Source organism: Mustelus asterias, chromosome 10, assembly GCF_964213995.1.
Source record: "Mustelus asterias chromosome 10, sMusAst1.hap1.1, whole genome shotgun sequence".
NCBI classification, from domain to species: Eukaryota; Metazoa; Chordata; class Chondrichthyes; order Carcharhiniformes; family Triakidae; genus Mustelus; species Mustelus asterias.
This window is the reverse complement of record NC_135810.1, coordinates 44,226,451-44,252,164: the sequence shown is the minus strand read 5'-3', so window position 1 is coordinate 44,252,164 and position 25,714 is coordinate 44,226,451.

Below are 25,714 nucleotides of genomic sequence, written 5' to 3'. Positions count from 1 at the left end.
TCACCCCCCCTCCCTCCCCCCCAACTCCCCAATAGTTTTACCTCCCCATATCCAAATATCCTCCGCTCTTTCCAACACATACCCCATCCCTCAGAGCCCACTCACCAGGCTCTGGTAACTCACCCCTGGCAACAGCCTAGAGTTAGCTGGATTTGAGGTATCTATGGTTCCTCTTCCTCTTGGGTCTCCTCCAAGTCTGGCAGTGATCGCCGTTCTAGTTGTGCAGGAGAGCTGCCGGCCTCCAATTGGCCAGCAGCTCTAAAAGATGGAATTTCCTCTTGGTGACAGGTGGAAGTCCTGCCTCACACCAGTTAAAGGGCTGTTGCCAGAAGGTTAAAGCAGTGTGAGGCGACCAAGCAAAGGTGGGCCTGTTGCTGACATCTACGCTTGAGTGTTGGGAGGCATTATACACCCTCAACGTATCAATCCAGACCCAAGGCTACATTTTCTCCAGCGATCTGGCTGGTGGTTGAGTAGACCAAGTAATTCCAAGATTTCCCAAAATCCAAACTTTTATTGATAGTGCGGCATTGACTTTAACTTAATGGATGTAAAGCCATCCCAGCAGCATGGGATCTGAATTTTGAAACCTGAAATTTGAGACTGCAGCGAACAAATGTAATTAAAATTATTACTGATGTGAAGGATGAGTAAAAACATGGGATGGTGAAAAGGCCTGCTTCCTTGTTGTAATTTCAATTTAATTATGCCATTAGTGTCCATTTGTTAGGCAGTAAACATTGGAATATACATGTAGCAGTTGTTTTTTGAAGCTGGTGTTTTCTCCAACCTATGAAGAATTCAAGGACCACAATAGACTTGTTCAGGCTGACTTGATGTTAGTGTATAAACATGGCTGAAGCAATCTCCATTTCAGAATGCTAGTCAATCTGTTACAAGACTGTTTTAAAGGATCCAGAATCTGTTTGCTGCATTTTCTATTGTCATTTCCGACCCAGTTTCCACACTTACATATGACCACCACTTCAAACCATGGCTCTGTATTCAAACACCATCTGGCTTGCTAGAGCTGCAATTCATTACAATGTAAGTGAGACACTAGTAAATCTTCTTTGCAGCTCAGACCCCTATTTGAAGCACATGTGTGGCAAAGTTAGAAACTGTATAATCTTTACTGCTTTCCTCTGCAATTCATTCACAGGAAGTGATTTGCAAAGTCATGCACTTCAACAAATAACATTGGGTAATTTAATTATTCATCAGTCCACAATGCTGCAGTTCCCACACAATCAGACATTTCTGCCAAGTTATTCAATGCAAATTTTGCCACTCAGATAGAAGGAGGAGCTGTTAAGCAGCAAAGAACCATTTTAAAAAAAAATCAAGCATCCACACACTCAAATGAAAGACTGAGCATTTACTTTATGCAATAAATCCTGAAAGTTTACAGTCACTCTTCATTTAGGTAGCATGGTCATATTTGGCATAGTTCATTTCTCCCAGGTGAGGCAGTGATATTGTGTCAAAGGGCAAGATTTTTTGGGCCTGCCATGGTAGGTTCCTTAGTGACAGATGCGGCGAGCCATTCAAATCTCCTTTAACGTTAGCAGGACCACAAGATCCCTTTGCAAGGAGGGATTGGAAATTAGTCATCCAGAGGCCCAGGCTAAAGCTCTGGGGACACAGGTTCAATTTCCACCATAGTAGCTTGGAAATTAAACTTGGAATTAAAAGCTACACCCAGTAACAGTGACCACAAAACCATTTGGTGCTTTAATACTCTTTCGGGAAGGAAATCTCTCATCCGGCCCACCTGTGAATTGAGACCCACAGCAATATGATGGCACCCTAGCAAGCCATTATCAAACCACTACAAAATCTAAAAGGAATGAAACCAGATGGACCATGCAGCAATGACCTCACTTGGCAATGACCTCTTCACTGGAAACGACAATGGCAAACCGAGCCATGTCGATCATGCAAAGTCCTCCTCACTAACATCTGGGGGATTGTGCCAAAATTGGGAGAGCTGTCCCACAGGCTAATTGAGCAACAGCCTGACATAGACATACACACAGAATCATAGCTTATAGATAACCTCCCAGACATCACCATCAACATCCTTGGGAATGTTTTGCTTTGCTGGCAGGATAAGCCCACCAGACGTGGCAGCACAGTGGTATACAGTGAGGAGGGAGTTGCCTCGGGAGTCCTCAATATTGACTCTGAACCCCATAAAGTCCCATGGCATCAAGTCAAAGATGGCAAAGGATTCCTCCTGCTGATTACCATCTACTGCTCCCCCTCAACTGAATCAGTACTGCTTCATTGAATGGAATGGAATTTGGGTGGGGACTTCAATGTTCACCACCATGATTGGCTCAAGCTAAGCGATCATTCCTGGTTCAATGAAGAGTAACACGGTATGCTAGGAGTAGCACCACATTAAACTAAAAATGAAGTGTCAACCTGATGAAGCTGCAACTCAGGACTACTTGTGTGCCCTTGCCACCACTTCCAAATGATGTTCAACATGAAGCAGTACTGATTCATCAGCTGAAGGGAATGGTAGATCATAGAATCCCTATAGTGCAGAAGGAGGCCAATCAGCCCATCAAGTCTGCACTGACTCTGTGAGAAATCATACCACTCATGCCCTATCCCTGTAACATCACCTATTTACTCTGCTAATCCCCCTAACCTACATATCTTGGGACACAAAGGGGCAATGTAAACATGGTCAATCAACCTAACCTGCACATCTTTGGATTGTGGGAGGAAACCAGAGCACTCAGAAGAAACCCCAACACAGGAATCCCACACAGAAGTCATGGGGAGAACGTGCAAACTCCATACAGTTAGTCACCAAGGCTGGAATCGAACCTGGGTCCCTAGCACTATGAGGCAGCAGTGCTAACCACTGTGCCACCATGCCACCAAGATGGTTATCAGCAGGAGGTTTCCTTGTGCCTGTTAGACTTAATGCCATGAAACTCCATGGGGTCTGGAGACACTGCTGCAGACTCCCAAGGCAATTACTTCCCAACTATATACCACTGTGCTGCCACCTCTGGTGGAACAGGCCATGTTCAGTGATGGTGGTGTCTGGGACATTATACGTAATGTACGCATCTGTGAGTATGATTATGTCAGGCTATTATTTCACTAGTCTGTGGGACAGCACTCCCAATTTTAACACAAGCTCCCAAATGTTTGTTAGAAGGGCTTTGCAGGATTAACCATTGTCATTCCCGGTGTTGGATAGAGCTAAGCCATCCCACAACAACTGCTCAGATTTTCGCTCTGCAGTCCTACCACAGTCATGAATGCTGATGGAAAATTAAACAATGGACAGGAAGAGGAGGCTTCATAAATATTCCCAATTCTGGAGAGTGCAACGGCTCAGTGCAAAGCTGATGCATTTGCAGGCACCTTCAGCCAGAGGTGCCAAGCAGATCATCCATCTCAGCTTCCTCCTGAGGTTCCCAGCATAACAGTTTTCATTTAATTCACTCTTCATGATAAAGAAGCTGCTGAGTGTATTTGATACTGCAAATGCTCTGGGCCCCGATAATATTCCAGCAACAGTTATAAAGACTTGTCTTCCGGAACTAGCCATGCCCCTAGTCAACCTGTTCCAGTATAGCTACAATACTGGCATCCACCCAGCAATTTTGCAAATTTCCCAAGTGTGCCCCATTCATAAAATGTGGGACAAATCCAACATCGCAAATTGCTGCCCCATCAATCTACTCGCATTCAATTCACATTCTACTCAAATTCTTCCCGGCTGCTGTCAGACTTTTGAATGGATTTACCTTGCATTAAGTTGATCTTTCTCTACACCCTAGCTATGACTGTAACACTACATTCTGCACTCTCGTTTCCTCCTCTATGAACGGTATGCTTTAGCTGTATAGCGCACAAGAAACAGTACTTTTCACTGTATGTTAATACATGTGACAATAATAAATCAAATCAAAATTCATCTGAAAAGTGACAGGAGTCATCGCCAGTGCTATTTATTGGTACCTGCTCACTAATGCTCAATTTTAGTTCTGCCAGGGCCACTCAGCTCCTGACCTAATTACAGTCCTAATTCAAACATGGAGAAAAGAACTGAGCTCAGAAGGTGAGGTGAGGGTGACTGGCATCAAGGTCGCATTTGACCGAGTGCGGCAAAAAAGAGCCCTACCAAAACTAAAATGGATGGAAATTGGGGGGGGGGGGGGGGAGGGGGGGGGGGTGGTACTCTCCACCGTTTGGTGTCATACCTGGCACAAAGGAAGATGGCTGTGGTGGTTAGAGGCCAATCATCTTAAACCTAGGATATCATTGCAGGAGTCCCTCAGAGTAGTTTCCTGGGCGCAAACACCTTCAGTTGCATACCAACAAGAACTGGACAGCATCCAGGCTTGGCCTGATAAGTAGCAAGAAACACTTGTGCCACACAAGTGCCAGATAATGGCCATTTCCAAAAAGAGAGACTTTAATCATGTCCCTTTGATATTCAATGGCATTACTATCAATGAACTCCCTAGTATGAATACCCAAGGGATTACCATTGACCAGAAACTAAACCATCCATGTAAATACGTGGCGACAAGAACAGGTCAGTGGCTGGAAATTCTATGGCAAGTAATTCACTTTCTAACTCCCCACATTCTATAAATCATCCACAAGGCACAAGTCAGGAGTGCGATGCAGAACTTTTCATTTGCCTGAATGAATGTAGCTCAAACAAAACTCACAAAGCTTGACACCATCCAGGAAAAAACAGCTTGTTTGACTGCTATGCCATCTACTAACTTAAACATTCACTGCCTCCTCCACCAACACATAATGGCAGCAGTTTATACCATGCACAAGACATATTAGCACTTTCCAAACCAGCGACCTCTCCCAGCTCGACGTACAAGGGCCAGAAAACATGGGAACACCACCACCTGCAAGATCCCCTTCAATCACATACCCTCCTTAGTTGGAACTGTATTACCGTTCTTTTACTGTTGCTCGATCAAAATCCTGGAACTCCCTTCCTAACAGCACTGTGGGTGTACCCACCACAGGGTCTGCAACGGTTCAAGAAGGTGGTCATCACCGCCTCAAGGGCAATTAGAATGGACAACAAATGCTGAACTCGCCATCAATGCCCACACCCAGTAAACAAATCAAAAAAAGCACACAACTAGGTGCACTTCTGACAACACTTCTGATTTGATTTGATTTATTATTGTCACATGTATTAACACACAGTGAAAAGTATTGTTTCTCGCATGCTATACAGACAAAAGCATACTGTTCATAGAGAAGGAAATGAGAGAGTCATAGCTAGGGTGTAGAGAAAGATCAACTTAATGCAAAATACGTCCATTCAAAAGTCTGATGGCAGCAGGGAAGAAGCTGTTCTTGAGTCGGTTGGTACGTGATCTCAGACTTTTGTATCTTTTCCTGAAGGAAGAAGGTGGAAGAGAGAATGTCCAGGGTGTGTGGGGTCCTTAATTATGCTGGCTGCTTTGCTGAGGCTGCAGGAAGTGTAGACAGAGTCAATGGATGGGAAGCTGGATTGCGTGATGGATTGGGCAGAGCATAAGCCATACCAAGCTGTGATACAACCAGAAAGAATGCTTTCTATGGTGTGTCTGTAAAAGTTGGTGAGAGTCGTAGCTGACATGCCAAATTTCCTTAGTCTTCTGAGAAAGTAGAGGCGTTGGTGGGCTTTCTGAACTACAGTGTCAGCATGGGGGGGAACCAGGACAGGTTGTTGATGATCTGGACACCTAAAAACTTGAAGCTCTCGATCCTTTCTACTTCATCCCCATTGATGTAGACAGGGGCATGTTCTCCTTTACGCTTCCTGAAGTCAATGATAATCTCCTTCGTTTTGTTGACATTGAGGGAGAGATTATTGTTGCTGAACCAGTTCACCAGATTCTCTATCTCATTCCTGTACTTTGTCTCTTCATTGTTTGAGTACTACGATGGTGTCGCCAGCAAACTTGAAAATTGAATTGGAGGGGAAGCTATACTTAGTAACTCAATGATGATGATAAGTCAGTGATACCCACATCCTGTAAATTAATTTAATAAACAGAATGTGAGGTAATTTCCATGTCTGGAAATTTGATCTGTTGCAATTCAGATATGGAAACTTCTGGATACAGATTTCCAAACTTGTATCCCTGTGGATCAAGAATCCATGCAAAAATGGTCTCATACCAGGTCAGCTTCAATTCTTCCCATTACTAAAGGGCTGAGCACAAGGATTTCTCCCCACGTTTATGCTGCTCATTCAGCCTTTTTGAACTCTTTAGTGCAAATAACGTCTGTGAACAGACAGCATTACAACTCCTTGCTTTTCATCTGGTATCTCCCATATTCACTGCATTCCTATATACTGTCTATTCCCCAACAAGGGGAATATTACCTTTTTTAGGGAATGAGGTGGACTCTCAGGTAGGTGTGACTGCATTGAATGATACCTGTGCAGAATCATGCTGATTGACTTGTCACTGGAAGCAAGATTATCAAATTGACGGAACCAAAAAGAAGAAATCCAGATGCACTCTGCAGGTTAGATGATGAATGATAATCATGGACAAAAAAATAAAATGTAGTAATTATTCTAAAAAATATAATAGTATTAACTGTTGAAGCAGAAACTGCAGTACAGTATAGGAATTAGCATAGGTTATTCATCTCCCCAACCCTGTTGCACCATTCAATTAGATCCTGGATGATCTGTACCTCAATTCTATTTATGGGTCTTTGCTCCAAAACTCTTGATCCCTTCAACTCACCAAAATCTATTGACTTCACTATTAAAAAATTTGATGCACCCAGAGCTCACACCTTTTTAGATATTAGAGTTCTGAATTTTCAATACACAATACACTGGGCAGGATCGCCCAGTCCCACTGGAAGTCAATAGACCTTTGGTGGCTGAAACACAGAATCTCTCACACCAGGTCCCATCACAACAGGGCCATAGAATCTCAGCTTTTGTGTTCAAAAGAGTTTCCTGACTTCACCCCCCTCCCCATATTAATTTGAAGATTATGGTGTCCTATTGGTATTCTCATTTAAATCTCTGGCTGTGTGGCAACTTTACTGCAGCAAAATCACAACTGTAATTAAAGCTACAGCATTTTATTTCAGCTGTTTTGATAACACAATACATTGAGTAATTTCCTCCGACTGGAATTATATAGGTTAATTCATTTAAACACTGACCTTCCAGCTCCAGCACCTGAGATTGAATCCAATACAAATTAATGGGATGGCACTCCTCTCCCTGCCCTGACAGCTGTAAGGACACTCGATGAAATTAATTTGGATGATGTCAGCTTAATTCCTGCTGGTCATGGCCAAACTGCACAAAATTGCTCCCAATTCAGCACAGATTGGCAGCAAATTGCCTGTTGTATTCAGGCAACTCAAGTACATTTTTGTCCTTTATTTACAACTGACCCTGTCGCTCTTTATTTTTATCATCTAGCTATTTTATTCCTACTTTATAACAAAACCACCAGGAAATGATTTCTCCCCAGATATTTTAGATGCAAAAGAGCCTTTGAGGTAGCCAAAATCAGGTTGAAGCTTGCACTAGGGATGGGTGCCTGGAGAATTGTTAAGGAATCAATTGCCACTTAAAATGGCTTTTGGCACTCATTAAGAAGGCTACATCGTGTATTGTGATTTGTGCTTGAGCTAACTAACATTACTAACTTAAAGTTAGTTATAACCTAAACATAAACTAACCATAACTAACTAAAATACTCTAGAGAAGAGTCATACAGACTCGAAACGTTAACTCTGTTTTCTCTCCTTATAGATGCTGCCAAACCTGCTGAGTTTTCCACTGTTCTCTGATCTTGTTTCAGATCCCAGCATTCGCAGTATTTTGCTTTTGTTTATTATATAACTAACCTAACATTGGCCAGCTGATTGGGAGCAAACAAGTCATTGCAGAGCATTTCAAGAACTACTCAAGTGTACATCACATTTTACTATTCATTAGATGCTGGAGGTTTGAAGAGGACTGTTGAAGTACATGGAGACAATTTCTGGGATGATTTGTCAAGATTTCACCGAAAACTTATAGCAGTCACCAGTAGAAAGGAAGTGCTTTGAGCACCAGCACCTTTGAGGTTGGGGTTAGGAGATATCTAGTGTTGGGCAGTGAAGAGAGAGAGCCGTATTCTTCTGAATGTCAGCAATGACTGATCAGGAAACGTTTGATGTTAAAACAGGATGCAGAAAGTAGTCTAAAAAATGAAAGACTTTAAATTTATGTAATGCATTTCAGGATTCCCAAAGTACTTCCGAACAGTAAAGTTTCAACTGTAAAGGGGCAATGGGTAAAGTACATTTGCAAAAAGCTCCAAAGACTCTGCACCTTAAAGCGGGGAGGTTCTGGCTTTACTTGCCTCAATGATTACAGTGTTCACATTAGTGCAAGTTTGGACTCGAGTCTGCTCCAAAGGAGGCAACTTGACTGAGGCTCATAGCACAGGTTGTACTCACTCACATCAAACCTCTGTGAAAGCACTGTCACACCCGGGGCAGGGGGTGGGGGTGTTCAGCTGCAAGGAAGGATCTGAGGATAGGATTCCTGGAATGAACTTAGCTTTAGGGCTTCACAATGACTCCCTATTTTGTCAATGAAAGATGATCATTGCAGAGTTGCGTTCAATCATGTCCCTGTTCACTCTTCCCACAGAGAGAAGAGGACCATGGAGCAACATGGATGACATTCCTGTCATTGATGGCCACCTCCTGTAAAATTCTCTGGTCCACAGCTTTATGAGTTCCAGTTTTATCTCCTGTAGTACCATCTTGCAGAAAATTAAACTCATCCTCACTCGCATTAAGTCCTTGTGTTCACTGACCTATATTAGCATCCAATAAAGCAACACCTCGATTTAAAAATGTTTATCCTTATTTTCCAATCCGTCTATGGCTGCCCACCCCCTAACTTCATAACTACCTCCAGCTCTACGCCTTTACAATTGTATTAGATTTAGTAATGAGTAATGAGCTAGATTTAATTAAAAGCCGAACACGGTGTGAAACGGTGATTGTAACATAATCAAGTTCAATGTGATTTTTTGAAAAGGAGAAATGTGAAACGGCAGCTCTGGTTCCAGATTTAGATAAGGCAGAGGCTATCTGGAGTAGCCTGGGCCTGTCTGTTAATTGGTAAAACAAAGGAAGATCAGTGAGAGATATTCTAAAAGAATGGAATGATCCAGATTCTCTGGTTAATGTTTATGCTGTGTGCATTGCCACTGCCCGTGAATTTTAAAATGCGGTCTGCTCAATTTTAGAAACATCCTAAAGTTACAGTTTTTGAGGCTTGGGGGCGGTGATAGCTGGTTGAAGGATTCATTGCTGAGACAATGGTCACAAAGAACATGAAGAAATTAATTGTTTCATCATGAACAAACTGTAGGAAAGTTTAATGTTGATAATTATTTACAATTAGTTTGTAGTTTAGTTATGGTATTTATCAAAAGAATCAAAGTAGGTGATATGATTTTATGCTGAATTCTGAGACACTAGCTCATCACATGCCTGGTCTCAGCATCACACTCAAACTTGACAAGGGAGAAAAAATGGATGAGATTTGGTGCGTCCATTTGCCATGGGCACAAATCCTGTTATGACCGTTAAATCTCATGAAAAGACCATAATGGGATTTCTGCCAATGAGATCTTGGTTTGAGATCTTCCCCAACAACCGCTGGTGAGAGCCAAAGCTGGGCATTGTCCTCTGGCACCATGGTAGTGTCCCCTGGGGGAAGTGCCAAAGGGCAGTGCCGGGGGTAGCGTCAGGGGGTAGTGCTGGGGGCACTGAGTTGAACATTGCCATGTGGGTTACCCTCCTCCATTAGTGGGAGGTTCCCCTATGTGTAGTGAAGGGGGAGACGGGTGCACACTGGAGGATGGGAGAGAGGAGAGAGTAAGTCCCCCAATACCTCTGTGGAGGGGGATTACCCTGAAGCTTGTGGGGGGTGGAGAGGCACAGTGGGATTCCTCCATGGCTATGGGGGAGTCTATTATTTTCACAGATCAGGGCGTTCTTTAAAGATGGTGCCTGAATCTCTCTGCAGCCGGCCTTGCCAGCTCTATCAGTTACCGCCCCGCCATAGTGACGGTGCAAACCACAGAGTGTCTCAAGATCTGGTGAGAAAACCAGCTGTGTTCCTGGAGAGAAACATGCTGGTTTTCAGTCAGGACTTGACACCACCATTTCTTTTGGAAAATTCCGCCCAAAATGTGCCCCTTGAGCCAATGATATAAGACATCAAGGTTGAGCAGTACTGGTGTGGAACCATCCACCTCCCTAACAGTTAAAATGATCAGTTGCATTCTCTAACTTCAAAGAAGTTGCAAAGAAAAACAAGAGTTAAAACATTCCACCTTGTGCATTAAATTGGCACAGTTTAACTTGTGATGATTAAGATAAGTCGCTTTATTTCACAGTATGTAACCATCTTTGGTTTTGTAAGTTTAGAATTAAGTTCTGTAAATAGCTTTTGTAACTCTATAGTTCTTTTAAACTTTAATATGTTAGTTGAATGTGTTATGTTATATTTGGTACATCAATTAATTTCAAGCATTGATTTTCCATGTATTTTTATAGACTTTGCGTAATCTCTGTAACTTTCTAAGACGTGTAAAGATATACTGTATTTTTAATTGACTTATACCAAGCACTGACAGAAACCACAAAAACATACTATGGCAGAGTAGTTCTATTAGCAGAAACACATTAATAAGCACCTATTTGAATGAAGTTTTGCAGGACATGCCGATACCCTATAGATCAATTAGACATCTGGACTGATGAATCCATGTTGCGTGCTGTCTTATATCAAATAATAGCAGACATCAAAACCATTCTCACTTATTGTATTCTAAATGTTCCCGATGTAACTTCAAAGTACTACCCACTTTGAAAACTTATTTATTAGATTTAAGTGCTATAAGCAACTTTACCATTCTATCCTTTGTTTTAAAAGTAAAGTAACTCATTCCAAGTAACAAAAGTAAGAAAGACATCACTCAAAATGTAATCTAAAAAAAGTCACTGAAAGGGGTCTGAGGCATAACAACATCTTTCTTCCCTCTTGAACAAATGGTCATGGAAGATATCAGAATGCATTATTTTATCTTAACAAGAAATAAGTTAAATAACAAAATCCAACTTTGATGAGAGGGATTCTGCCACAAGTAATTGAGACCTTAGAGGGCATTCAGGAGACACTGGGAAATTATATCAGTAGATGACCATCACCCTCGAGAAACCAATCAGAAACTGATCATACCTGGACTGACCATGAACCCTTTAAGTCAATTAAGAAATAGCTTTGCCTCATTTGGGTCAATCAGAATGCAATAACAGAATTGATCATGCTGTGGGCTGTGGTGTGAAAAGAGTTAATAAACAGCAGCTTGCACTGAGCAAGTTGCATTGCAAGAATCTGCTTTCCGCAGGGAAGCAGAAGTTACAGGAGAGAACAGAGACTGAGGGACAATCTTACCAAAAAGTTTCTAAGTGCCAGGCGAGCGTCACAACAGGAGAGTTTCAGATCCGCTTTTTTAGCAAGGGAAAAAATAAAATCATGCAACACTTAGTTCCGAGAATGGGGCACAGTCTTATTCTAACCAGCAGGGAGAGGATTGGGGCCTAAGCTCGCTGGCAAGCCGACTGCTCAGCTCGGAGGGTGCTATTGCACATGCGCCCTAAAACAAGTGTAACAGTAGCTCTCCTGTTGGCACCACCCTGCCACAAGTATTGACCCCCTCCCCTCTTTCCTCCACAGACATTGGAACCCTTCATGGACATTGCTCATCCCCCCGCAAAATATTCCACCCCCCCTCGGGCACAGACCCCCCCACACCACCCTTGCAGAGCTCCCCCCTCTCACATCCCCTCCCCTGATCCCCCCAACTACAGACTCCACCCCCCATACACCTCCTCCGATTCCCCCTGCTTGCAGAGTTCCCCCCCCCTCACTTCCCTCCCCCAATCTCCACCAGTGGTAGAGTACCTACTTCTCACCCCCAGATCCCCCCAGTGGCAGAGTTCCCCCTCTCACCCCCTTCCTCCCTCCCTCCAATCATCACAGTAGCAGATTCCACCTCCCCGCCCCATCAGCACCCCTGCAAGGTTCCCTTTGCCTCCCCTTCTCATTCCAACAAAGCTGCCTGCATGTACTTTCACTGGAATGACCTCGCGACACATGACTCGCCCAAACTGAATGCAGCTGGGCTCCCTTAACAAGAGAGAGCTCCACATAAGCTCCAAAGATGGACACACAGTCACGCCAGGAAGATGGCAACAAGGAGATCAGCTCTTTGCTTTACTGAGGAAGAACTGGGCCATCTGCTAGACGCAGTGTAGAAAAGGAGGGACACATTCTTTCCCCCGGCCGAGTGTCGAATCAGGGTTGGGAAGGTAGAGTGGACCAGGAGGTGGTAGCAGTGGCAGTCACTGCCCATGCACTGGCACATAGGACCGGCCAGCAATGCATGAAAAAGATCAATGATCTCACTCGAGCAGCAAGGGTGAGTGTCCACCTTGTTCTATCATCAGTCCCAAATGTTACGCCTTCTATCCTCCCTGACACCCTGCGGTCTTCCAGCACCTGACCCCCATGCACCTATCTCCAACCATGTCCCCCCCCCTCACAGTCACTGCCCACTGAGGCCCACCCTTTGACATCTCATGGCCTTCCAGCCATTAGGCTTTCAATGCTCTTTCTGTCCCCTTAGGAGAAGACGATGCATAGCCACCAGGAGCGGGAGGAGACAGGGGTGATTCTAAATTTTCCATGCATTGATTGGCATGCATTGATTTACAGATAAACATTACATAGGAAGTATCTGATAGCTGCCACCAGATTACTTATTCTTCAATCTTCAAGTGATTCCAGTGCTCAGTAGGGTGGTGTACTGAGAGCTCATTCGGAGAAAGTAGTAACTTCTCTCGGTACCAATACTTTATTTAGACTTTCCCTTACGATACTGCCATTTTCATTGTCGTCCAGGGGCTTACAAACTTAAGAAATAGGAGCATAAGTAGGTAATTTGGTTCCTTGAGCCTTCCCTACCACTTGATAAGGTCAAGGCTGCCTTGTTTGTATTTCAAGTTCTATATTCCCATCTATCCCATTTATCCCCCTATAGCCTTTGACTTCCTTGCCCAACAAGAATCTATGGAGCTCCACCTTAAAAATATTCACTGCCTGCCTCCAGCACCTTCTGAGGTAAAGAGTTCCAAAGTTGCACAATCTTCCAAAAGGAAATGTTTCTCCTCATCTCTGTCCTAAAAGGTCACCCCTAACTTTAAAACAGTGTTCCCAAGTTCTGGAATTACCCACGAGAAGAAATACCATGTCCACCTTGTCAATGCCATTCAGGGTCTTATATACTCAATCAAGTCACTCTTACTCATTTAAACTTCAGTGCAAAATAATAATCCAGCCTGTCTAATCTTACCTCATACGATAACCTGCTCATTCCAAGTAGCTATCCTCCACTGAACTGCCTCTAATGCATTTATATCCTTCCTTAAATAAGGAGACCAAAACTACACATAATATTTGAGATGTAGTTCACCAGTACCCTGCATAACTGTAGGATAACATCCTCAGCTTTATGTTCAAATCCTCTCATAATAAAGGATAGCATTCCTTTAGCTTTCTTAATTACTTGCTGTACCTACACACTAACATTTTATGATTTATACACGAGAACACCTAGATCCCTCTGCACCTTGGAATTCTGCAACCATTCTCCATTGAAGTAATACTCTGCTTCTTTATTCTTCCTATCAAAGTGAACAACTTTACATTTTCCCACATTAAACTGAATCTACCATATCTTTGTCTGCTCACTCAATCTATCAATATCCATCTGCAACCTCCTTATGTCCTCTTCACAATATACTTTCCTACCTATCTTTGTGCCATCTGCAAATTGAGTGATCATGTCTTCACTCCCTTCATCTAAGTCATTGACATAAATTGTAAAAAGTTGAGGCTGAAGAACAGAGCCCTACAGGACTCCACCCGTCACTCGCTGCTAATCATTTATTCATTTATAGGATGTTGGCATCACTGGCTTGGCAAACATTCATTGTCTATCCTCAATTGCCCTTGAAAAGATAATAATGAGTTCCTTTCTTGAACTGCTGCAGTCACTGTGGTGTAGGTACACCCACAGTGCTGTTAAGGAGGGAGTACCATGATTTAGATCCAGCAGCAGCAAAGGAACAAAAATTCATAACCTGCACATCCAAAGATGAGCAGATTAGGTGGATTGTCCATGGTAAATGCATGGCGTTGTGGGGATGGGATGGGGTGGAGGGGGAGGAGGGGGGGGGAGGGGAGGACATCGGGGTTGGCCTGGGGAGGTCCGGGAGGCCAGCGATCGGTGGGTGGGGGGTTAGAAGGTCGGCGATGGGGGATTGTGGGGCTGGCCAGCAATCTGGAGGCCGGCAATGCGGGGCCACTGCGCTTGCACCCATCTGACAGCACAGAGATCGATGTAGGCGCAGTGGTCCACTCAGCGCTAGCTGCTGGCCTCGCAGGTGGGAATATGTCCCGCCCCCTGATTTCCTAAATGAATCCTGCTGTGGCACTCTATAATGCACGGAGTGTCAGAGATTCATTCTGCAAATCATGCTAAAAAAAACTGGCAGGATTTACTTCCATTTTCCTGCATGTTGGGAATTTAGATTTTTTTGGGGAGATTCCCGGCCTATATGGACTATTCCTTTAACTATCTGTTTTAAGACCTTAGGATGGAATTCATCAGGACCCAGTGACGTATCAGTCCTCAGCTCCATCAGTTTGCCCAGCACAGATTCAAATTTCAATAAATTCTCCTCTCCCTTCTACCCCTTGATTTACAACCAATACTGGAATGTTTTTATAACCTCTATAGTGAAGGCAGAAAAAATATTTTGTTCATTTCATCCACCATTTCCTTATTATCTACTATTAATTCACCATTCACACTCTCTAGAGGACCAACACTCACTTTACGTTTCTATTTTTAAATACCAATAGAGACTCTTGCCATCCATCTTTTTACACTTCTAGCTAGCTTCCTCTCATACTCCAGTTTCTTCCTCCTGATTGACTTTTAGTCTTTTTCTGCCATTCTTTATATTCTGACAAATCATTTTTGTGCTGTTGTATGCATTTATCTTAAATGTCCTATCAGTGGGCATTCGACAGGATGCAATACGTGAAGATTTTTTAAAAAACCAGCAGGTAAAGTATAACATTCATAAATCTTGAACAAGGTTAAGAATTTTTTTAATATGTCTAAAGGACATTAGAACAGACTTTTAGAGAAAGAAATTGTTTTATCCTCAATTGGTATCACTGAGAGAGCTGCTGAAGTTCACAGAAAAAGTCATGTTGTATTTTATTCTGTATTTCAAGGGAGATCATATTTAGGTGCAGATTGGACGGACAAAGGATACTTCACTTAAATATAGCCATATACTGAAGTCAAGTTAAAAATCCGCCATGAATTAGGTTAGATGAATGGGTCAAAATTTAGCAGATGGAGTTCAACGCGGATAAGTGTGAAGTTATTCATTTTGGTTAGAAAAATAGAAAGGCAACTTATTATCTAAATGGAGAGAAACTTCAAACTGCTTCAGTGCAGAGGGATTTGGATGTCCTCATGCATGAATCGCAGAAAACTAGTATGCAGGTACAACAGGTAATGAGGAAGACAAACAAAACTTTGGCATATATTGCTAAAGGAATAAAGTATAAAAGTAGGGAAATGTTGCTGCAACTGCATTCGTGAGATCATACCTGGAGTATTGTCCACAGATTTGGTCCCCTTACTTGAGGAGGGATGAAGTTGCATTGAAGACAGTTCAGAGGAGTTTCACTAGATTGATTCCAGAGATGAGGGGTTTGTCTTATGAAGAGAGATTGAGCAGTTTAAACCTGTACTCTCACGAGTTTAGAAGAATGAGGGGAGATCCAGTTGAGGTATATAAGATGCTAAATGGCATTGACAGGATGGATGTAGAGTGAATGTTTCCTCTTGTGTGGAAATCTAGAACAAGAGGTCATAGTTTTAGGATAAGGGGTGGCAGATTTAAACAGAGACGAGGAGAAATTACTTTTCTCAAAGAATCTGTGGAATTCACTACCCCAGAGTGTGGTGGATGCTGGAACATTGAGTAAATTTAAGGAGGGGATGGACAGATTTTTAATTAGTAATGGGTTGGAGAACAGGGAGGAAAGTGGATTTAAGGCAAGACAAGATTAACCATGATTGTATTGAATGGTGGAGCAGGCTCGAGAGACTGAATTGTTTCTAGTTCTTGAACGGCAAAAGAGACTCGAAGGGGTGAATGGCCTATTCCTGTGCCCATACTCCCATGCTCCTATACACGCCATTCCTGTGAGCACCTGATTCTGACATTGGAGAAACAAAGTGAAAAATATCTAAATTCTTCAGCCCAACATCCTTTACCATGAAAAGTGCAGCAATTTATCACAAAAGAAAACAATAATTTCAATGGTAAGTGGAACAAAATTAAACAGAGATTTCTTCACTATAAGCTCTTAAATTTACCTCAGAATCCTGCTGCGTAGATTGCATTCTATTGATTGTATTTTTTCAATAAACCCAGGTTCAGTAAATAATTGAAATACGAGTGAAAGCTGGCTGAGACTCTAGCTTTTCATGAGTATAATACAAAACTGAAATGTATTTACAGTTGCACAACCCAACGTGAACATGAAAACAGGCAGGGTCAGTCATCACAGTGCTGCTACTTAGTTGTGACCTTGGCTTTCTTTCTATTGCAATGAATAGTATTAAAGATTTAGAATGCGGATGCTTCCGAATATTCTTCTGCCAAGATGAAAGAAGCTGAAGTTTGCAAAGACAGCCACAAAAATAAACAGAGGAAGTTGTTTAGTAGCAGTAGCTCAGTCAACCTTGGCATAGCCTTTCCATATTCCTAGTATGAATAATAATTCATGTTTGCCTCTAACCATGGCATGCTTATAGACTTTGGATAGATATCATCAAAAATAATACAAATATTTTGTAAATTCTCTACACTGTATCGTTTAGGTTACACAACTCATCTGGTTAAAGCTATTTACTTCAATTTTGTTTTTTTTGCTGTTTTATTGAAAAGAATGTAAAAATCCCATGAAAACTGCCAACTACTGCATATGGTGTTGAAACCCCACTCTCAAGATTTGAACATGTAATCCAGGTTGACATTTCACTGCAATACTGAGGGACTGTTGCACTGTTGAAGGTGACGCTTTCAGATAAACTGTTAAATCGAGGCACCAGCTGCCCTCCCAGTTGGATGTAAAAGAGTCTGCAACAGAAAAGGGGAGTTCCCACAGCTTCCTAGCTAACATTTATCCTTCAACCAACATTACCAAAGCAGATTATGTGGTCACTATCTCACTGCTGTGTGTGCGACCTTGCTGTGTGGAAAGTGGCTTCCACATTTCTTGACATTACAGCAGTGACTGCAGCTCAAAGGTACTTAAACTTAAAAATATATTGCTATTCCTTTATTACCATTGGGTCATACGAACATAGAAACTACAATCAGGAGTAGACACTCAAGTCTGCTCCGCCATTAAATAAGATCATGGCTGATCTGATTGTAACCTCCTGCCTACCCCGATAACCTTTCTTGCTAATCAAGAATCTCTCTAGCTCTACCTTAAAAATATTCAAAGACTCTGCTCCAAAATCCTGGTCTAAATCCTGGAATTTCCTCTCTAAAAGATAGGGATTTGTCAAATGAAGAGAGATTGAACAGTTTAGGCTTATACTCTCTGCAATTTAGAAGAATCGGGGGAGATCAAATTGAGGTATACAAGATGATAAAAGGTATGGATAAAGTAGATGTGGAATGGATGCTTCCTCTTGTGGGGCATTCTAGGACGAGAGGTCATAGTCTTGCTATAAGGGGTAGCAAATTTAAAACAGAGTTGAGGAGAAACTACTTCTCCCAAAGGGTTGTGAATCTGTGGAATTTGCTACCCCAAAGTGTGGTGGATGCTGGGACAGTGAGTAAATATAAGAAGGAGTTAGACAGATTTTTAATTGGTAATGTGTTGAAGGGTTATGGGGAGAAGGCAGAAAAATGGGGATATGGAGCATACCAGCCATGATCGAATGGCGGAGCAGACCCGTTCGGCCGAATGGCCTAATTCTGCTCTTATATTTTATAAAGCACAGTTGGAAACACAAAATGTACTGCAGCGGTTTCAGAAGATGTTCTCGAAACTAAAATATATTTGAATATTGAAAGGTTATGAAAAATGCTACATAAATTGAATTCATTTCCTTTTCCTTTATAAACACATTAAGCATTTGTACCTGAACTCAACCAATTTTATGAAATACCTTTATTTCTTTTAAATGCTGAACTAATTTTATTGCCCACAGATACTTGTTCTTACGAAGGTGATGGTGAACCGCCTTCTTGAATTGCAATCCATGTGGTGAAGATACTGCAATAGTGCTCTGGGGTGAAGGGGTTGTCAAGGACTTTGATCTGGTGATGATGAAGAAATCGTAATATATTTCCAAGTCAAGATGAAGTCTATCTTGAGGAGAACTTTGAGATGATGGCATTCCCAAGCTTTCCTTGTCCGTATAGCTAATAAAGTTCATGGATTTGGGAGGTGCTGTTAAAGAAGCCTTGGTGAGTTGCTGCTGCACATCCTGTAGATGGTACATATCACAGGCATGGTGCGCCAGTGGTGGAGGGGATGAATGTTAAATGTTATAATGGAGAATCAATCATTATCCTGGAAGGTCTCAAATGTCTTGAATGCTTTCAGAGCTGTACGCATCCAGGCCAGTGAAGATTATTCCATCATTTTCCTGACTTACACCTTATATATTGATGATGCAAAGCAATTGGAGAATCTGGAGTTGAGTCAGTCAGTGCAGAATATCCAGCCTCTGACTTGCTTTTATACATAAACCAAGATTGAGCAAAGCTAAGAGTAAAGACAGCATTGTAAGAGAAGATGCCAGGCCCAACTGCAGAGTTTTTATCTAATTTACCACAGCTACATGAACAATCAGATTCAATAAGGAGGCAATGATTGAACAATTTCTTGTGGTTGGATACCAGGGACCAGGGTCTAATTCATCCCGTGATAAAAAGGTTAGGTGCAGACAAGATAGTTGAGGGCAAGAAACTAGCTTCAAAACCAGCTCTCAAGAAGGGAGCCAAGGAAGCTGTAAATAAACCATCAATAAAAGGCAGGAAGAAGCGGCAAAGGTCGAGGAAGGAGAGTTACTCCATCCACATGTGCAAAGTGACGAAGCAGCTTCACCCCAACACTGGAATCTCCTCCTGGGCCATGAGTATCATGACCTTATTTGTGAATGATGTTTTCGAGTGCATTGCAGGTGAGGCTTCCTGGTCTATTACAGCAAACACAGTACCGTCAGCTCCCTGGAGATCCAGTCCACCATGCACCTGCTGCTGCCCAGAGAACTGGCCAAGCACACGATATCGGAAGGGACAAAGGCAGTGACCAAGTAAAACTCTACAATACTGAAAATGATGATCATGTATGACAAAAAAAGTGATGTAAAACTAGAATAATTGATCAACATGAAATTATTGAAATATTAGGTGAGCAGCCAGATGCTAAACATAAAACTAAATGGCCAATGAGAATTCATGGGCTACTGGTGAATTACACCTTTTTCATAAACAAAAAAAATGGTCTTTGGAACAGCAGTTTGAGATTTGCAGTTGAAAACCAAGAAGAGAACAGAGGGTCTGAGACATGTAAGGGTCTGGCTGACAGGAGCACAACAGGGAGGAATGCGCTTCATCAGAATACAGGATTTCAAACACTGTTTGGATTTTGCTAACAAACCCCTTACCTTAATAATTTCTAAGTAAGAACATAAATTCTTAATTCTTTTAGATATATATATTAAATTTTTTTTAAATGAATTAAATTTAGAACACCAAGCCATTCGCTGACAATGTAGATAGATTAAACAGTGTTGAAATCAAGTCGTGTTGAAGACTTCTACTCTAACTCTTTTCTAGCATCTCAAAAATATCAACTCCATGGTGTTGATTTTCACCTTCACTCCCTGAATGCTATTTTAATGAAATAGATCAGGAACCGATTATATAACTTGTCCCATTTTCACTGTATTGAAAGCAATGGGATGAAAATTAAATTGGTTCCATAATAAGTTAGTGATCTTCTTTGTCTAATGATTATTAAGGAAAACTAAAATTGGCATCTTTACCCTTTCGATCTTTTTCTGTTACAAATTATAGTTACATAGAATTACATAGAAGACAAAGACCATTCTGCCCATCTAATACATACTGCTGTTTATATTCCACATGAGCCTTCTACCACCCTTTTCATCTAATCCTATCAGCATGACTTAGTAATTCTTTCTCCCTCATGTTTTTATCCAACTTCTTAATTTAGGAATTCAAGCTATTTGCACCACCTATTCCATGTGGTAGTCAGTTCCACACTCTAATTTCTGTCTGGGTAACAAAGTCCTGGATAGCTCAATGGAACTATTACCTAATCAAAGAATTATGCAGAAACCACAACATGGAAAAGATCAGTCGGGCAACTAATTCATAGAAACTGTCACTGTTGTGGTGTTATTATAATGATATATCTTGGGCTTATTTACTGTATAAGACACAAAGCACCAATCACCCATAAGGGATTGGGTAAACATGTTGTGAGTTCATTTACTAAATCGAGGCACATGAAAACAGTTAGACATGGGTAGAAAACTGGAAGGTATCTGAGCTGTGTGTATGCTTTGCTCAAAGCAAAAGTGAAACTAAGACTGGATCAGACTTTCCCTTTTCTGATGTCATGCTGATATCCATTAAAGACATCTTACAATTATTTTCCAATTTACCGTGTCTTCGATTATGCTAAGTTTGGTGGTGTTGTGGTCGGCATTCCAATTTAAAAGTAAAGTTGGTTTCTTTGCAATTTAGAATCATAGACTCATAAGGATGGTTATAACACAGAAGGAGGCCATTTTGTCCATCTTTTCCACACTACCTTTCTTCAAGGGCAACTCAGTTGGTTCCACTTTCCTGGCTTTTCTCTGTAGTTCTGTAATTACTTTTCTCCTCAAGTGCTTTTCCAATTCCCTCTTGAAAGTCACAATTGAATCTGCTTCCACCAGACACTCAGGTAATGCATTCCAGACTTAACCACACACTGTATAAAAAGCTTTTCCTCATTGGTTCTTTTTCTCAACCACCTTAAATCAATGGCCTCATGTTTTTGAGACTCCTGTCAATGGGAACAGTTTTTCATTACCGATTGTGTCTAGCCGCCACATGATTTTGAACCCTTCTCCTCTCAAATTCTCTTTGCTGAGGAGAACAAGCCCAGTTTCCCAAAACTATCTATGTAACTGAAGTCCCTCATTCCTGTAAAGTATTTTCATAAATTTGTTCTGTACACTCTTTAAAGACTTCACACCTTTCCTAAAGTGCAGAACCCAGAATTCAACTCGAAATCCAACTCAATTTTCAAGTTTGCTGATGACACCACCGTAGTGGGTCGAATCTCAAACAATGACGAGAAGGAGTACAGGAAAGAGATAGAGAATCTGGTGAACTGGTGCGACAACAATAATCTCTCCCTCAATGTCAACAAAGCGAAGAAGATAATCATCGACTTCAGGAAGTGTAATGGAGGACATGCCCCTGTCTACATCAATGAGGATGAAGTGGAAAGGGTCAAGAGCTTCAAGTTTTTAGGTGTCCAGATTACCAAAACCTCTGCTGGTCCATCCATGCCAATGCTATAGTTCAGAAGTCCCACCAACCCCTCTACTTTCTCAGGAGGCTAAGTAAATTTGGCATGTCTGCTACAACTCTCATTAACTTTTACAGATGCACCATAGAAAGCATTCTTTCTTGTTGTATCACAGCTTGGTATGGCTCCTGCTCTGTCCAAATCTGCAAAAAACTACAAAGGGTCATGAGCGAAGCCCAATCCACCACACTTTGTCTACACTTCCTGCTACCTTGGAAAAGTATCCAGCATAATCAAGGACTCCACACACACTGGACATACTCTCTTCCACCTTCTTCTGTTGAGAAAAAGATACAAAAGTCTGAGGACACGTACCAACCGACTCAAGAACAGCTTCTTCCCTGCTGCCATCAGACTTTTGAGTGGAGCTACCTCATATTAAGTTGATCTTTCTGTACACCCTAACTATGACTGTAATATTACATTCTGCACTCTCTCCTTTCCTTCTTCATAAACAGTATGCTTTGTTTGTATAGCACACAAGAAACATGATTTTCACTGTATACTAATACATGTGAGAATAATAAATCATATCAAAAGAATTGGACACAATTACTCCAGTTGCAAAATGGGTATTGGATACAAGTGCACTGAGGAAGACATCACCTGAGTGAGACACAGCCAGAGTGAGTAGACGGGATTTCTCATGCCCTCCATGGCATGTTTTGTGGCGGCGGAGACGGACAGCCATTGGCCGTTGGTGAGATCTTCTGTTCCCACTGCATTCAGCAGGGTTTTCTGTTGTATGCACCCCCACCAGGAAATCCATAGCGTAGATTCACGTTGGCTGGACCAGAAGATCCTGCTGGCGGGAACAGTCGGAAAATTCCGACCAGTTTATTTGGGAATTTCCATCCATACATCCCTCTACTTCTTTGGATGCATTTCATTTCGGCTTGGTGACTTATTTACTTTAAGTACAGTTAGTCTTTCTAATAACTCCTCCATTAAATTTTAGGACATTTACTCTCTCAACAATTTCATCTTTCTTTATAACTTTGTCAGTCACTTTTTTCCTTGGCAAAGATAATTGAAAAGTATTTGTTTAGTCCCTCAGTCATGCCCTGTGCTTCCATTACATGGGGTGGCATGGTGGCACAATGGTTAGCACTACTGCCTCACGGCGCCAGGGACCCGGGTTCAACTCCTGGCTTGGGTCACTGTCTGTGTGGAGTTTGCACATTCTCCCTGTGTCTGCATGGGTTTCCTCCAGGTGCTCCGGTTTCCTCCCACAGTCCAAAGATGTGCGGGACAGGTGGATTAGCCATGTTAAATTGCCCCTTAGTGTCGAGGGGACTAGCTGTGGTAAATGCATGTGGTTGTGGGGATGGGGCCTGGGTGGGATTGTGGTTGGTGCAGACTCGATGTGCCGAATGGCCTCCTTCTGCTGTAGGATTCTATGATTCAGTGACTATACTTCAATTGGTTATAAACTGCTTTTGGATATCATGGGATTTTGGGAAGTGTAAAATAAATGCAAGCCTTTATTTTACTTTGCACATTTCTAGAGAAATAATTTGATAGATTCGTGGGACTTCTATTCTGATCCGTCACCATGTGACGGATACATTTGTATTTTAAATATTAAGTACAGTTAATATCCGTAGGTTGTCAGTGTATACTGATGTACCCTTTCTAGTTTGTTGGGGGAGGTTAACCTCACCTTCTGCGCAGGAATGATCCCTCTTCCAAGGAGCAAGTTCTGCAGCCTGCTTTTCAAACCTTGGCAGGGTCTACAACTCCGAGACTCTCCCGCTGGTCATGGCTCTCTTGCTTTTGTTATGTCTTGTATAAAGACAGATGGATTGACTGTGGGCACCACAGATGAAGGAGCAGGTCAGAAGCATGTATGTCTATTTGTTTCTGCTGAGTCCTCCCTGGAAAGGGATTAAGACTTTGTTTGTGCAGGAATGTACATGAGATGTGGATCTTAAAGTGGCTGGCAGACATTCAGTACTGATGTTCCATCTGCTGCTTGTGTGTGACATCTCTGTGGGATCTAACCCTTAGATTGCCTGATTCCCTATGAGAGTAAAAGTTTGGAGTGAGTGGAAGTTTCACTTATCCTGATGGAGCAGGGAAGATCATTCATTTTCTGCACTGCAGGGCAGATCTCTCTGTGTGCCATGGGTGCTGATCTCTCTGGCGACATGCCAACACGGTCTGGTGTAAGGGTTCCTGCTCCCATCCCTCAGAAAGAGGGGCTCCTGCCTTTCCTGGATAGCCTGGAGGAGAATCCCCAGGGAGGCTCAGAGGGTTTGCTTCTCTTCGGTGTCATGGTTTGCCTCTTTGCCACAACACCTGGCCTGCAGTGAGAGAACGTCTGTCTGGCTGCCATTTAAATATGATCCTTGGACCGTCAACCCCATCAGATAACGGTGGGGAAAATTACTTCTTACTCACCCTGCTCTAAGATTCACCAGGCTCTGTGCTAATGCATAGTTAAGTGGAAGATCATTCCTGCTGCCCAGCAAGAATCTCTCTGTCTTTCCCAACCACCGTTGAACTTTGTCTCCAGAAGGATAAATTTCACCTATTGACATAGTTTTGATGATGAATGCTAGGAACTCAATCCTTCATTATTGACACCCTCATCCCCCATGTCCCCTCCATGCTTCCTCACATTTCTGATACTTCCTCCATGACCCTTATTTCTCCCTTACGTTCCCCATGCCAGTTCCATGACATTTTAAAAATTATTCTTTCATGGGACATGGGCGTCGCTGGCTGGCCAACATTTATTGGCCATCCCTAGTTGCCCTCAGGCAGTTGAGTCAACCATATTGCTGTGGCTCTGGAGTCACGTGTAGGCCAGACCGGGTAAGAATGACAGGTTTCCTTTCCTAAAGGACATTAGTGAAGTAGATGGGGTTTCCAACAATCGGCAATGGTTTCATGGTCATCGGTAGATTCCTAATTCCAGATATTTTTTATTGAATTCAAATTCCACCACCTGCCGTGGCAGGATTTGAACCTGGATCCTTAGAACATTAGCTGAGTTTCTGGATTAATGGTCTAGCAATAGTACCACTGGGCCATTGTCTACCCAAGTGACTCGAGACCCACAGCAATGTGATTGACTCAGTGTCTCAGGGCGGCACGGTAGCACAGTGGTTAGCATTGCTGCTTCACAGCTCCAGGGTCCTGGGTTCGATTCCCGGCTCGGGTCACTGTCTGTGTGGAGTTTGCACATTCTCCTCATGTCTGCGTGGGTTTCCTCCGGGTGCTCCGGTTTCCTCCCACAGTCCAAAGATGTGCGGGTTAGGTTGATTGGCCATGCTAAAAATTGCCCCTGAGATGCGTAGGTTAGAGGGATTAGCGGGTAAATATGTGGGGGTAGGGCCTGGGCGAGATTGTGGTCGGTGCAGACTCGATGGGCCGAATGGCCTCCTTCTGCACTGTAGGGTTTCTATGACTCTTAACTGCCATGAGGGATGGGCAATAAATGCTGGCCCAGCCTGCAATACCCACATCTAATGAATGAATTAAAAAAGTTAAAAAAACTTGAGGTATGAATCTACAATGCTCACCTTTCACGTTCTCTGATCGCCATTTGATAGATTTCTTCCTGTGGGGAAGAAACTGAAGGAAGAAAATTCAAACAAGAAAAACCCCATTTTATTTTTAACCACAATGCAAATACAAATTTTGACCAGTCTCTAGTTAGCTAAAGAATTGCAGAACAGGTGGTGTCTCAGGCAGACTTGTCAAGAAACAGCTTGCAAAAGCAGTTTAATTTTTTAGCTTCTCGCCACAGTCCACGTTTTTATGCTGTTTTTAATTTTTGGGCACTGCAGTTGAACGAACCATATGGCTGAATCCAGGAGGCCTACCTAGAAATGTGGTCACTAATGGTGCAGTGTGATAAAT